We start from the raw sequence: 13219 nt of genomic DNA, 5'->3' as shown, positions 1-13219 counted from the left end.
GTTGTCTCTGCTGCTCCTTCCTCCTCACACTCTTCCCCTGCTCCAGCATGGGGTCCCTCCCATGGGAGACAGTCCTCCACAAACTTCTCCAACGTGGGTCCTTCCCAGGGGGTGCAGTTCTTCACAAACTGCTCCAGCGTAGGTCCTTTCCATGGGGTGCAGTCGTTCAGGAACAGACTGCTCCAGCGTGGGTCCCCCACGGGGTCACAAGTCCTGCCAGCAAACCTGCTCCAGCGTGGGTTCCTCTCTCCACGGGGTCACAGGTCCTGCCAGGAGCCTGCTCCAGTGTGGGCTGTCCACAGGGTCACAGCCTCCTTTGGGCGCATCCACCTGCTCTGGCGTGGGGTCCTCCACAGGCTGCAGGTGGATATCTGCTCCGCTGTTAACCTCCATGGGCTGCAGGGGGACAGCCTGCATCACCATGGTCTTCACGGGAATCTCTGCTCTGGCGCCTGGAGCACCTCCTCCCCCTCCTTCTTCACTGACCTTGGTGTCTGCAGAGTTGTTTCTCTCACATATTCTCACTCCTCTCTTCGCTGCTGCTGTTGCGCAGAAGGTTTTTTTTCCTCTTCTTAAATATGTTATCACAGAGGCACTACCACCGTCGCTGATTGGCTCAGCCTTGGCCAGCGGCGTGTCTGTCTTGGAGCCGGCTGGCATTGGCTCTATCGGACTTAGGGGAAGCTTCTGGCATCTTCTCACAGAAGCCACCCCTGTAGCCCCCCCACTACAAAACCTTGCCATGCAAACCCAATACAAGAATAGACAAGGACTTGCTTAGAATAAGTGATTGAGAAATACATTAGATATCCTGGATTCATGATTTACAAATAATCTAGCAAAAATGTAGCACAGGCAGATAGTAAGGGGATGTTTGACCTGATAGAAATACTAATAATTTGATAAACCTATTAGATGAAAGACAGAAGATAAAAAGTAAGTGTGTGCATCTTTGATTAGAAACAGGAAGGTAACTTGAGCTATTTTCAGAATCTGGGATGCTGTGTGTATAACAGCCGATATGGAGTAAACAGACTGCTCTCACTATTTGGAAATTAAATGTGAAAGTAGCAAAATGGGGGGGGAAACATAAATCCTCAGGGAAAAATCACAGAATAATTGTCTTGTGTGTCCTCAAGGAAGTACTGGCATCACAAACTTTGGAATTCTTTAGTGGGAATAAGACAATTTTCACTGCCCTCATACATAACAGATCTCTGCTTAAGCAGTATGTTGGAGAAAATTAGCCAGACTAGGCCGCGGTGGGAAAATTCTGAGTCATGCTGACAAGGGAGAAAAGAAAGTTATGCTGACCTTGCTCTGTGCAGATAAGCAACTTTGAGAAAGTATAGTATAGGGAAAACAGGATGGAACCCGGACCACGTAGCAGTAACCGAAAGTAGGAGGAATATGATAATGTAATTTTTAGAGCTAAGCCAATGATTGTGAGACAAGTATGCATAAGGTAGAACTTAGTGTATAAATATGTGTAGGGTTTTACAATAAAGTTGAAGCTGGCCTTATCACTCACATTGAGTCGACTGCCTGCCTTCCCTCGCTCGTCGCAAGTGGCGCCCGAACAGGGACCCCCCATCCCTGTTTTCCACCGGACAGCGAGATCGGAGAAGCACTGGTAGCAGCGACCAGGGAGCAGAAGATCAGTAGACGCTGTCGCGGCGTGCCTGATCCGTGCTTGAACCCAGGATAATTAAGAAGGGGTTCGCCGTCCGATAGAAGGCTACCCGTGGGAAAAGGCTGCAAACGACCGGATAATTAAGAGGGTCAGGAGAAGCGCGCAATGGAAGTAGAGGTAGCCTTCGATATTTTAAAATGCTTTTTAGAAAAGCGGGGAGTAAGCCAATTAAAAGACCTGGCTGGTTTAATTGCGTTAGGGAAAGCGAAAGGGTTTTTTTTTAAAGACCCTGAAAGTATGTTTGAAGTAGACGAGTGGCGTTCTTATGGAGATTGTTTGTGGGATCTAGTAATTGATGATGATAAATCAGCAAGAAAATTAATGAAATCTTGGAGAGATGTTATTAATTGTATAAAAAGATATAAAACTGAAAGGCGAATAGCTACAGCCGCCTCAGATCGGCTTGAGCAGTCCGATCCTGCCGCTGGACGTCTCACAGCAGGGGGTGACTACTTTTCACCTCCGCCTTCGGGAATTCCTGTTCCCGTTGTCTGCCGACCCTCTCGTCCCCCTCCTGATCCGCCGACAGAAAGGGCTTGTCCCTCCGCACCGCCGGGGGAAAGGGACGGGGAGAGGGAAGGTCCAAGTGAAAAATGAGAGGGTAGACGGTAGCGGACAGGAGACTGCTCAAGCTGAAAGTCTTCTAAAGGCCTCACCCCCCCCACCCCCCCACCCCTCACCCCCCCACCCCCCCACCCCCACCCCCCCCACCCCCCCCACCCCCCCCACCCCCCACCCCACCCCCCCCCGTCCCAAGCTCATCAACAGCCGCGTTTAGTGCGGGTTAGTTGGGACAAAATAGCACGAGAAGCTGCTGAACAAAAAGATTTTGATTTATTAGATCAAATTAGCCCTCAAGCCTTCCCGGTAATCTACCAGGTAGATAACGCGGGGGCTATGACTGGGGTGCATCAGGCCCTAGATTGGAAAATATTAAATCAATTGCGAAACACAGTTAATGTGCAAGGCAAATGCTAAACTATATCTGGGGTAGCGGAATGCTATGTCCAGAAGATATTAAGAACATAATGAGGCTTATTTTGAAGCAAGCACAACAATTACTTTGGCAAGCTCACTGGCAAAGACTTTGTGAAATATCTGCGCACTCGCCCCGAGCCCCAAATGATCGTTTAGCTGGAGTAACTGTAGAACAACTAATGGGTATAGGTCCTTTTGCCTCTGTAGAAATGCAGATGCAAACTGGCCCAGACGTGTTGTTAGAATCTATGAAATTAGCACGAGAAGCCTTGCAGAAAGTTAAAACTACACCAGCTCCTCCCTCATATATGTCAATTAAACAAGGAAGAGAGGAGCCTTTTGCATCTTTTGTAGATAGAGTCACAGACGCTATTGACCACGCAGATATGGCAGATTTTATGAAAGGACCTTTGCTGAGACAGTGTGTATTAGAGAATTGTAATACTTATACGAAGGGCATCCTTGTCACCTTACCCTTAGACGCCACCATAGAAGTCATGTTAGAGCGAATGAGTAGAGTTCCTGTAGGAGCTCAAGCCATGTTAGTTGAAACAATCAGAGAACTAGGGGAAAAATTAGTCAAGGCGCAGGGACAGGCGTTTGCAGCTCTTGCCCCACTGAAGCCTCCGGATGCCCACCAAAGTAAGACGACTGGCCGACGAGAGTATAAGTGCTTCCGATGTGGCTACCCAGGACATCTGCGTCGACAATGTCGGGAGCTGCCAGAACTGTCAAATGAATAATCATAATACTACGGTCTGCCGGCGTTTGGGAAACGGGAAACCGAGCGCCAAGAGCCGCAGCGCGCCGACACCAGTCGCAGCTCCGGTCACCTTCAGGCCAACGGCAGCCCCCAACCAAATGACAGTGCAGAGATACCAGACGCCATTGCCCAGCTTCGACCAGCAACCCAACTTCGACCAGCAACCAGGGGGAGCCTCGGACTGGATCTGGCAACAGCAGTAGATGTCACGCTAATTGACGACCGGCCGCGAAAAATTGCTACAGGAATTAAAGGGCCCATAGTTATCAATGGACAATCTCATGGAGCGTTGTTGTTGGGGCGATCATCCAGTGGTCTCCAAGGACTTTTTATATTACGAGGACTTATCGATTGTGATTCAAAAACTCAGTACCCACATCGTTGACCGAGCAGTGGATCGTATTGACCCTGACTTACCTGTGGACTTAACCGTTTTGCACGGCCTCACACATTTTATTGGTGCACTTACGCAGTGCAAAAAGAAAAAGGGGGAGACTGTGAGAGTATTAGAATGGATATTTACTGGAATGCAACCAAAGACTACAATTCAAGATAACGACACGTTTGATTGGAATGTGCTAGATTGAATTTATAGCTGTTACTGCTGTTTAGCTATTAATTCGCAGGCTCTTGTGCTTGCCATGGGGCTTGCTTGCCTTAATGTGTATTAGAGTCTTGTGCTCATTAGTGGCTGCTTTTTTGCTCTTGCTGCTTGCTGTACTGCTGCACTGCTTATCGTCTTACTGTGCTGCGCCTGGGAACATTCTGATAACAGCAATAGGGATGCGCCTGGGCCGGCAGATGGCCAGGGCATCGCTGCTGCTTCTGTGCTGCTGTGCTGGACAGGCTGGAACTGCAGCGTGAACTCGAATCAAAGGGACTGTGACCTGTGGCTGAGTCCATGCGGGACAGGACGCCCCGAGGCGTCTGTGACTGTGGATAAGCCCATGCCCAAGCAGCAGGAACCACCTGAACCAACGGAGGACAAACTTTACAAGAAGCAGCGCAAGTGCAGCAGTGACCCGACCTGAGCCGGCTTTGGTGCCCAGTAACTCCACGCAACGCACCACCTCTGCTGACCTGAGTGACCACCATAACAGATGGAGCCCAAAGTCATGGACTAAATGAATGCAGTGGACATTTTGTGTACATTTATGGATATTTTATGGACATTTTACAGGGGATTGTGCGGGCCTGTCCTACGTGTAGCCACCATGGGCCTGGTCTCGGAATCGGCGTGAATCCCAGGGGACTCGAGGCCAGAGAATTGTGGCAAGTGGATGTGACTCACGTTGCTGACTTTGGCAGACTGAGATATATACATGTTACGATTGACACCTATAGCAAATTTATATGGGCCACGGCACAAACAGGAGAACGAGCACTCCACGTAATGCGACATTTGACTAGTTGTTTTGCAGTTATGGGAGTGCCACAAACGATAAAAACTGACAATGGCCCTGCATACACAAGCGCCAAAGTGAAACGTTTTTTCCAAACATGGGGAGTGCGACATACTGCTGGTATTCCGCACTCACCCACGGGACAAGCTATCATTGAAAGGGCGCATCAAACACTGAAACAATATTTGCAAAAATTTAGGGAAATCTCAGATGTACAAGAAAGACTTGTTAAGACTCTTTTTGTGCTAAATCATTTATGTATTTTTGCAGATCAGAAAGAGCCACCAGCATGGGTGCATGGTTATCCTAAAGAAAATAAGGATGACAAGCCAGTTTTCGTTATGTATAGAGATCCAGCAACCGGACTGTGGAAAGGTCCAGCAGAAGTGAAGTATATGGGTAGAGGTTATATGTGTGTACTTACTCCCACAGGGCCGAAGTGGATTCCAAGCCGCTGGACCAAAGCTGCTGTTGCTGATGATGATCAATGCAGCTCTGTCTGTACTGATCCCAGCGATGCCGTTGCCCAGCCGTGCGAACTTATGGGTGGCGTGGGCAAATAAAACTGGGATGACAGATTTTTGCCTGAGTTCAGCTACGGCAACTGAGCCCTTTAAAACATGTCTGATAGGCTTTCCTGAAATTATTGCCAGAGATTTTGATAATTGGACGTCTGTAACAGTTAATTGTATAAATGTTACTGTAGCAAATTGCTCGGTACAACTAATAAGAGCCCTAAATCATACTCTCCCTTGGGACCCCCAAGAAATTGACCTTTTGGGGTCAGAAAAAATTGGAAATGCAACTGATAACGTTACTACTCAGACATGTTTTGTGTTTGGCAGTTTTAGCCGCTTTGCCGCACAGGCCCAGACCTTTCAGTCATTGATCGGCATAAGCAGCCGCACTGATGATAACAACCCTTTTGTTAATACCACCGGTTGGACTGTTGTTTCACCTTTTACAATATAGAATTATGATCAACCACAGCCAATGTATTTGCTTCCCTAGTGCCTAACATAGGCACTGCGCAAGCGCTGGCTTGGTGTTTTATTAACAATTATAGTTATAGTAAAAATAGCATATCACTGTATTTTAAATAATGTTGTAAAAATGAACCACAATGTATTGGTGGTCCAAAAAGAAAAAGGGGGAAATGTTGGAGAAAATTAGCCAGACTAGGCCGCGGTGGGAAAATTCTGAGTCATGCTGACAAGGGAGAAAAGAAAGTTATGCTGACCTTGCTCTGTGCAGATAAGCAACTTTGAGAAAGTATAGTATAGGGAAAACAGGATGGAACCCGGACCACGTAGCAGTAACCGAAAGTAGGAGGAATATGATAATGTAATTTTTAGAGCTAAGCCAATGATTGTGAGACAAGTATGCATAAGGTAGAACTTAGTGTATAAATATGTGTAGGGTTTTACAATAAAGTTGAAGCTGGCCTTATCACTCACATTGAGTCGACTGCCTGCCTTCCCTCGCTCGTCGCAGCAGTATACTGAGATTAGTAAAGGAAATGGTTTACTTAACAAATTCTGAAGGGATTTAAAAGTAAATTGAGGGAAATTTTAGTAGTAGCATTTCTTTTAAATCTCTAAAGTTCCAGTGAACAGTGAAAGCATTGAAAATACGACAGTGGGGAAGCCATAGCAAAAAATATTTCAGTTAAATCAAACCAGCTAAAATGGTAATCTTGACGGAGAAGCAAGTCAGTCTGACCAGAGAAATAAACTCTTTTTTTTTAAAATGTATGAAGTGGCTGTGGTAAAACGATACTTATTAAAAAGGTCAGAAGCAGTTTAACTAACCACGTAACAAGTCAGTGTAATTTTCTCTTAATAGATTTGTGCAGCTCACTGGCCCTTTGCATAACAGCATGCCTGTATGAAGATGAACTTTCTAGGCATTTCTAGCAGTCTTGACTGTAACACAGAGTAACTAAACCGAGAAGCATGAGCAAAGCAAAAATATATCCTAGCAAGACTAATAACGAATAAACTGAGACCTGTGTTTCTCTGAAGAAGATCAGAAGAGGAATAGGAAGGTGAATTAGATAGCTAGCATGTTGCTGCTTATTACATGAAATTTCAAACCTAAAAAGAGGTACATCACAAATAGACTACCATATACTTTGCTGTATTTTTATGCTCTGTTAACTCTGAGTAGAGAATTTAAATGCATAGTTGAGGAACAGTCCATTAAAAAAAAGTTGCTCAGTAGTTTTCTGGAAACATTTCATTTTAAACCTTTCCTTTGTCCAAATTAGTTGATTTATTCTAGAAGAAAAAAAGAGCAGAATATATTTTCTTTTGAAATTTATACTAGCCTTAAAAGTTAGGATTATAGTCTTATTCAAGGACAGAGATTTGACTTCTGGATCTATTGTATATCAGAAGATGAAGAGGAGTTGTCCTAATATGTTGCTAGAAACTGGTTGACAGCCGGCTGAACATGAGCTGGCAGTGTGCCCAGGTGGCCAAGAAGGCCAATGGCATCCTGGCCTGTATCAGAAATAGTGTGGCCAGCAGGAGCAGGGAAGTGATCGTGCCCCTGTACTCGGCACTGGTGAGGCCGCACCTCGAATACTGTGTTCAGTTCTGGGCCCCTCACTACAAGAAGGACATGGAGGTGCTGGAGCATGTCCAGAGAAGGGCAACAAAGCTGGTGAAGGGCCTGGAGCACAAGTCTTATGAGGAGCGGCTGAGGGAACTGGGGTTGTTTAGCCTGGAGAAGAGGAGGCTGAGGGGAGACCTCATCGTGCTCTACAACTACCTGAAGGGAGGTTGTAGCGAGGTGGGTGTTGGTCTCTTCTGCCAAGTAACTAGCGATAGGACGAGAGGAAATGGCCTCAAGTTGCGCCAAGGGAGGTTTAGATTGGACATTAGGAGAAATTTCTTTACTGAAAGAGTGGTCAGGCCTTGGAACAGGCTGCCCAGGGAAGTGGTTGAGTCACCATCCCTGGAAGTATTTAAAAGATGTGTAGATGAGGCGCTTAGGGACATGGTGTAGTGAGCATGGTGGTGTTGGGTTGACGGTTGGACTGGATGATCTTAGAGGTTGTCCTGGTTTCAGCTGGGATAGAGTTAAATTTCTTCCTAGTGCTGTGTTTTGGATTCAGTATGAGAAGAATGTTGATAACACACTGATGTTTTCAGTTGTTGCTAAGTACCCTGCCAAGGACAGCTCTCATACTACCAAGCAGAGGATGGGAGGGAACATAGTCAGGACAGCCAGCCCAGCTGGCCAACAGGGTATTCCATACCATGGGACGTCATGCTCAGTATATGAATGGTAGGCGTGATCCAGGAAGTACCGATCGCTACTTGGTTATCGGTCAGCACGGGTGGTGAGCAATTGCATTGTGCATCACTCATTTTGTATATTCTATCATTATCATTATTATTTTCCCTTTTCTGTTCTATTAAACTGTCTTTATCTCAACCCACGAGTTTTTCTCACGCTTACCCTTCCGATTCTTTCCCCGTCCCACTGGGGTGGGGGGGGAGTGAGCGAGTGGCTGCGTGGTATTTGGCTGCCTGCCAGGTTAAACCACGACAGCGGTCTTTTTCAACCTTAATGATTCTATGATTCTGTGAAATGACAAAATTGGAATGACATGATATTTCGATTTCTGTAGAGGACTTTAAAGCACCTTGCTGAAAATCTTGTTCTTCATCTGATCATAATTCTTGTAATGTGAAATCAGAAAAGTCTATTAGTATGTTTAAAAAATGTCTGTTAACTCTTTTCTGCGTAAATATCTTCCAGAGATTTTAATTTAATTAAATGTCTTTTGTCTTACCATTCTGATCCACTTTCTTAAGTGAGCTGCACTGTGTGGCTGGAGTGAACATTCAATAATGAATGGTGCACATTTGAGCCTTGAGATAGTATTTGTCTTTTTTCTGGCCTTATTCCTACTCCATCGGTATGGAGACTTCAAGAAACAGCATAGACTGGTGATCATAGCAACATGATTGGCTTGGTATCTCTGCTTTCTTATTGTATTTATACTGCCTCTGGATGTTAGTATGGTAAGAAACTTGTAAGATTTTTCTACTTAGTTGCGTAAAATGTGTATGGTATTTTGTTTTAAATCATAATTTCAGAAGACAATATCTTAAACAGGAATAATAAATATTCCAAATAGTGTCTTGTTAAACTAAACACTTCTTACCTTTTTGCATGACAGTGTCTCTGTTTACAATTAATTTTATTTTTTTGATCTTATCAGATAACAAATCTAGTTCAAATGTTTTAAAATTTCATTATTTGTTTATAGAATTTTTTTTATCTGTTTAGGCAACATAAAAACCTTTCAGTTTTTTACTTACTCGTCCTGCAGATTGCATGTTGTTTTGAGGGTTTATTAATTTAATTGCTCCCAAATGTAAACCTGGTGTGCAGGAAATGTCTTTAAAAACGGGACTTGTTATTTTTAAATAAATGTTGTACCTTTTTTCTGGTCACTGATTTATAAAATTAATTGTCTTTTAGACTATTTATAATCAATGCAAACTTGCTGTTAACTCCAGCCCTGCAGAAAGTAATGGCTCTTATGTTACTCTTGCTCCAAGGTATGAGCTGTATGTTTTCTTCATTAGACTGTTTTTAAAGAAGTATTTTATGATTTTCTTTTTTTAAATGATAGGAGTGTACTGTGTTTCAGTCTTAAAGACCTTAGACCTGAAAATCTAATTTTATACCTTATAAATGAAATTAGTAGGCTTGTCTTATATGCAAGCAGCATATCTAATTACTTATTATAATTGCATATATATAGTAATTGGAGTTATCTGAAATTTACTGTATTCTACCGAAGTAGCATTAGCCTGCTCACTGTTTTCTGTCAGGAAAGAAATAATCCCTAAAACATGGGGAATATAGACAAATGTGGGCTCTTTCTGTGGTTGCTCACTCTTTAGTCTCTGTTGGCTATTTCCACATCTTGTAGATGTGTGCGGTGTAGTTATCTGTAAAATGATTAGAGCATTTAAGATGTCAGTTTATATGTGCATGCAACGTATTGCCAGTTTTGTTACCCCAAAGCGGAGGCTATCTGGATGTTGTATATCCGTGGAAGAACTGTAAAATGCCAGACTTAGTGACACAACATTTTACCCTTTATTTGAGACCACTCAGTTTATGTTAATTAAACATAGTTAGGTAAATACACAATTTGAAAACTATTCAATAGCCCTTTAATTTACCTATAATTCCAGAACATGCTGATGGGTATTATACTACAGTATATGACTTGAGTATATCAAATAGAAATATCAACTTAAGTAGTGATTGAGCAAATACTGTGTTGGTGCAACTCACATCTTAAAACTTTGAAACCTTTAGTCACACTGCCTGTCATACTATGGTAATTTGATAGCTTTGAAAATATTTATGCTGTGTACATAAAAACTCACAACTCGGGCTTAACTAGCTTGACCCTGGAAAACATCAATTATTTCTCAATAGATACTCCTATTAAGTTGACTGTATTGCCCCTTGACTCATCATTGTTTCATTACCCAGATAGGTGTGGGAAAAAACCCCAAGTGTCTTAATGTGGATGGGCACTTTGTCTTTTGCTCTCTTTTTGCTAAAAGGCTCTGATGGCTTTTCTGGTCTTCTGAAGCAAACACTACCTGTCAGAAAAGTATTGGCTCAACAAATCAATGTTTATATATAAGTCTGACTAAATCCAGCTGGGTTACAGAAGAAACAACTAATACACTTTTTTCACCACTAAATGGTCTAGGTAGTAGAGCTAGGTGATAGGCTTCCTAGATATATTTTAAAAACCTGCTGCACTAACTAAAGTTGAATGATCTTCTGTCTACAGAATCTTTACATGAAGAAAGTACTTCCTGCCCAAAAAGAAAAATTGTAACCTTGAATTGTTTAATTGCTTATTTCTCTTTAGTCTTCGAGTTACTGTTTGTGGTTTTTTTTCTCTCTAAGCAAGCTGTCTTGTCCAGATATATTATTTGCAGTGAGGAGAATGATAAATATTTTTAAATGGTGATTCAGTTTATTCTCTTCTGAGATGGTTGATGGTTGACTACTTACTCAAATAGTAACGTATTATTTCTATGCTATTTTCAAAGACCTTTCTAGATATGGGAATTTATAGAAAATTTTGTCTGTACTCTTGACCCTACAACTAATAATAAGCTTCCTTACATTGTTACAGCAAGCAAAAATGTTTCAAACCATGGAATTATATTCGTAATGGAATTATGCCAATTTTCTGGCATGTTGTATACCGGACATCGCAGGTTTTAACATGGTAAGTAAGGCAAAAGAATATGACAAAGACTATGATACAGGTATAATTTATAAGTGCAACATCTTAACAGTCATAGCATACTCTTTAAGAATATATATCACTATTCCACAAAGCTATCTAATCATATATATTATTTGCTAGCAATAACATTTCTCTAATTACTGTATTAAATTGAGTACACTTTTTTTTTTGCTCCTTTTCAGGTGACAGCCATTTACTCTTGGTTCACTTTTGTACTTGAAACTAAGCGATTTACACATAGAGGTGTTTATGGGTAGATTGTCTGAAAAAATGGGTTTTAGGTAACAGGACATCAAAATAATTCCATGAATAAGTTGGGTAATTTCTGAGTAATATTTTAAATTATTTGGTTTTATTGGATATACTATATAAAAATATAGATATAGCTACAGCAAACAGATTGTCTGTGCTTTTGGGTTAGATTGATGTGTGGTTTCTGATCAGCCTATCATCAGATAATTATTTTTGTATCAGTCAAGAAGATCAAGGTTGGTAGTGAGTTTTCGATTAATAGAGACTTTTCATAGTAAAGCCAACTGTGTTGGTTTTATCTACAACTTGTTTAAGGTTTGCCATCAGACCAGTACATCTAGAATAAAACCATATAACTAGCTAATTTTGTTAGAAGCTTGGGAGTCTTTTCTTATTTGGTTGGCTCATTTGGTTTGGTTTGGTTTTGTTTGCTTTCCTCCTAGGATTCTGCTACGTTTCATGCAATCATATGCTACATCAGGAGGGCTCTCCATTACTGGAAAGATTAAAACTGCATTGATTGAGAATGTAATCTATTATGGCACTTACTTGCTGATTTTTGGAGCATTTTTAATATATGTGGCTGTAAACCCAAACTTCAATTTACAACGGTAAGAATAAAGTTGTAAGCACTTGCATGAGTTCTTAAAAAATTGTCACGGATAATATCTTCTGTAGATGAAATGGGTCTTTTTTAAAAAAACAATTTTAGTTGATCTGATTTTTGCTAGGCAATTGGAAAGTTTTGTTAACCTTTTTTACGGAAAGGGATTTTTTGACTATTTGTACAAACTTATCTTTTGGTTTTCCGGTTTTGATATGTAGGACAGAGGAATCCTCTTATATTTGCGGTGGGTTTTTTTCTCCCTACAAATGCATTTGCAAAATTAGTGCAGAAACTTTCTCAGTGTTTTCAAAAGTCTGTGTCAATATTTCCTGTGTAGCGCTTCTGTCTACTGTAGACTCTATTTAAAGGCCATAAGGTAAGTTAAAATAATTAATATTTATAACATTGCTAATGGTCTTCCATACTCGATACAGTAGTAAACACTATCGTGTACTGCCTAGTTGCTTTCAACTTCTACTTCTGAATACAAATCCTGGATTCTGAGGCTGTTTCTTATATTGACTCCCGTTATGGTGTTTTGGCCTCACTTTCAATAAGTTTGCTAAGTTCATTTTGTTTCCTAAAGGAACATATTCCTTTGAGAACAAACATTTTTGTCTTCTCTCCAGAGAGGGCAGAAACATGGGAGATACAGAAAAATCGCGGCAGTTTTAAATACAGCCAAGTAGCAGACTGGCAAGAATTACAGTTAGTTCCTGTAAACTTGAAAGCCATATTGGTGCACAGATACTTCAGGGTCACTTTCTTGCAGGTGGGGTAGGGGGATGTTGTTTGGTTTTTTTCTTTTTTTGCTTTTCTTTTGCTGTCTGGTTTTTTTGTTTGTTTGTTTGGCTTCCCCCCCCCCCCCCAGGAGCCAACTTCAGACTCTTGGGATAGCTGCTGCAAACACATGGGGTCTCTTTCTTCTTGTGTTGCTTTTGGGTTATGGTTTGGTGGAAATTCCCTGTTCTTGCTGGAATGGGGCTAAGAGGGATTATCTTCTCATGAAGACCTATTTCAAAGCTGCCAAACTGATGACTGAAAAAGCAGGTGCAGAGGAGAAATTAGAGGATATTATGGAGGTAACTAACTAGCTTTTGCTATGAAATAAGTGAAGGCTGCTGTTAGTCATCTCTAAATTTCCTGGTGTTGGGCACTTGTGGCAAGAAAACATAAGTAGCATGAACTTACTGTGAAATATCTGTAAATTAAG

The 13219-nt window shown here is 41.9% G+C and overlaps 1 pseudogene; it reads left to right on the top strand.

Annotated features, from left to right (window-relative positions):
- The first annotated feature begins 8700 nt into the window (after positions 1–8700).
- Positions 8701–13219, top strand: part of LOC142074946 (G-protein coupled receptor-associated protein LMBRD2-like) — a 64765-nt pseudogene continuing 60246 nt past the window's right edge.

The sequence above is a fragment of the Calonectris borealis genome, chromosome W (assembly GCF_964195595.1).
Source record: "Calonectris borealis chromosome W, bCalBor7.hap1.2, whole genome shotgun sequence".
Classification (NCBI taxonomy): Eukaryota; Metazoa; Chordata; class Aves; order Procellariiformes; family Procellariidae; genus Calonectris; species Calonectris borealis.
The sequence above is the reverse complement of the archived record's forward strand: the minus strand, read 5'-3'. Positions and strand labels throughout refer to the sequence as shown.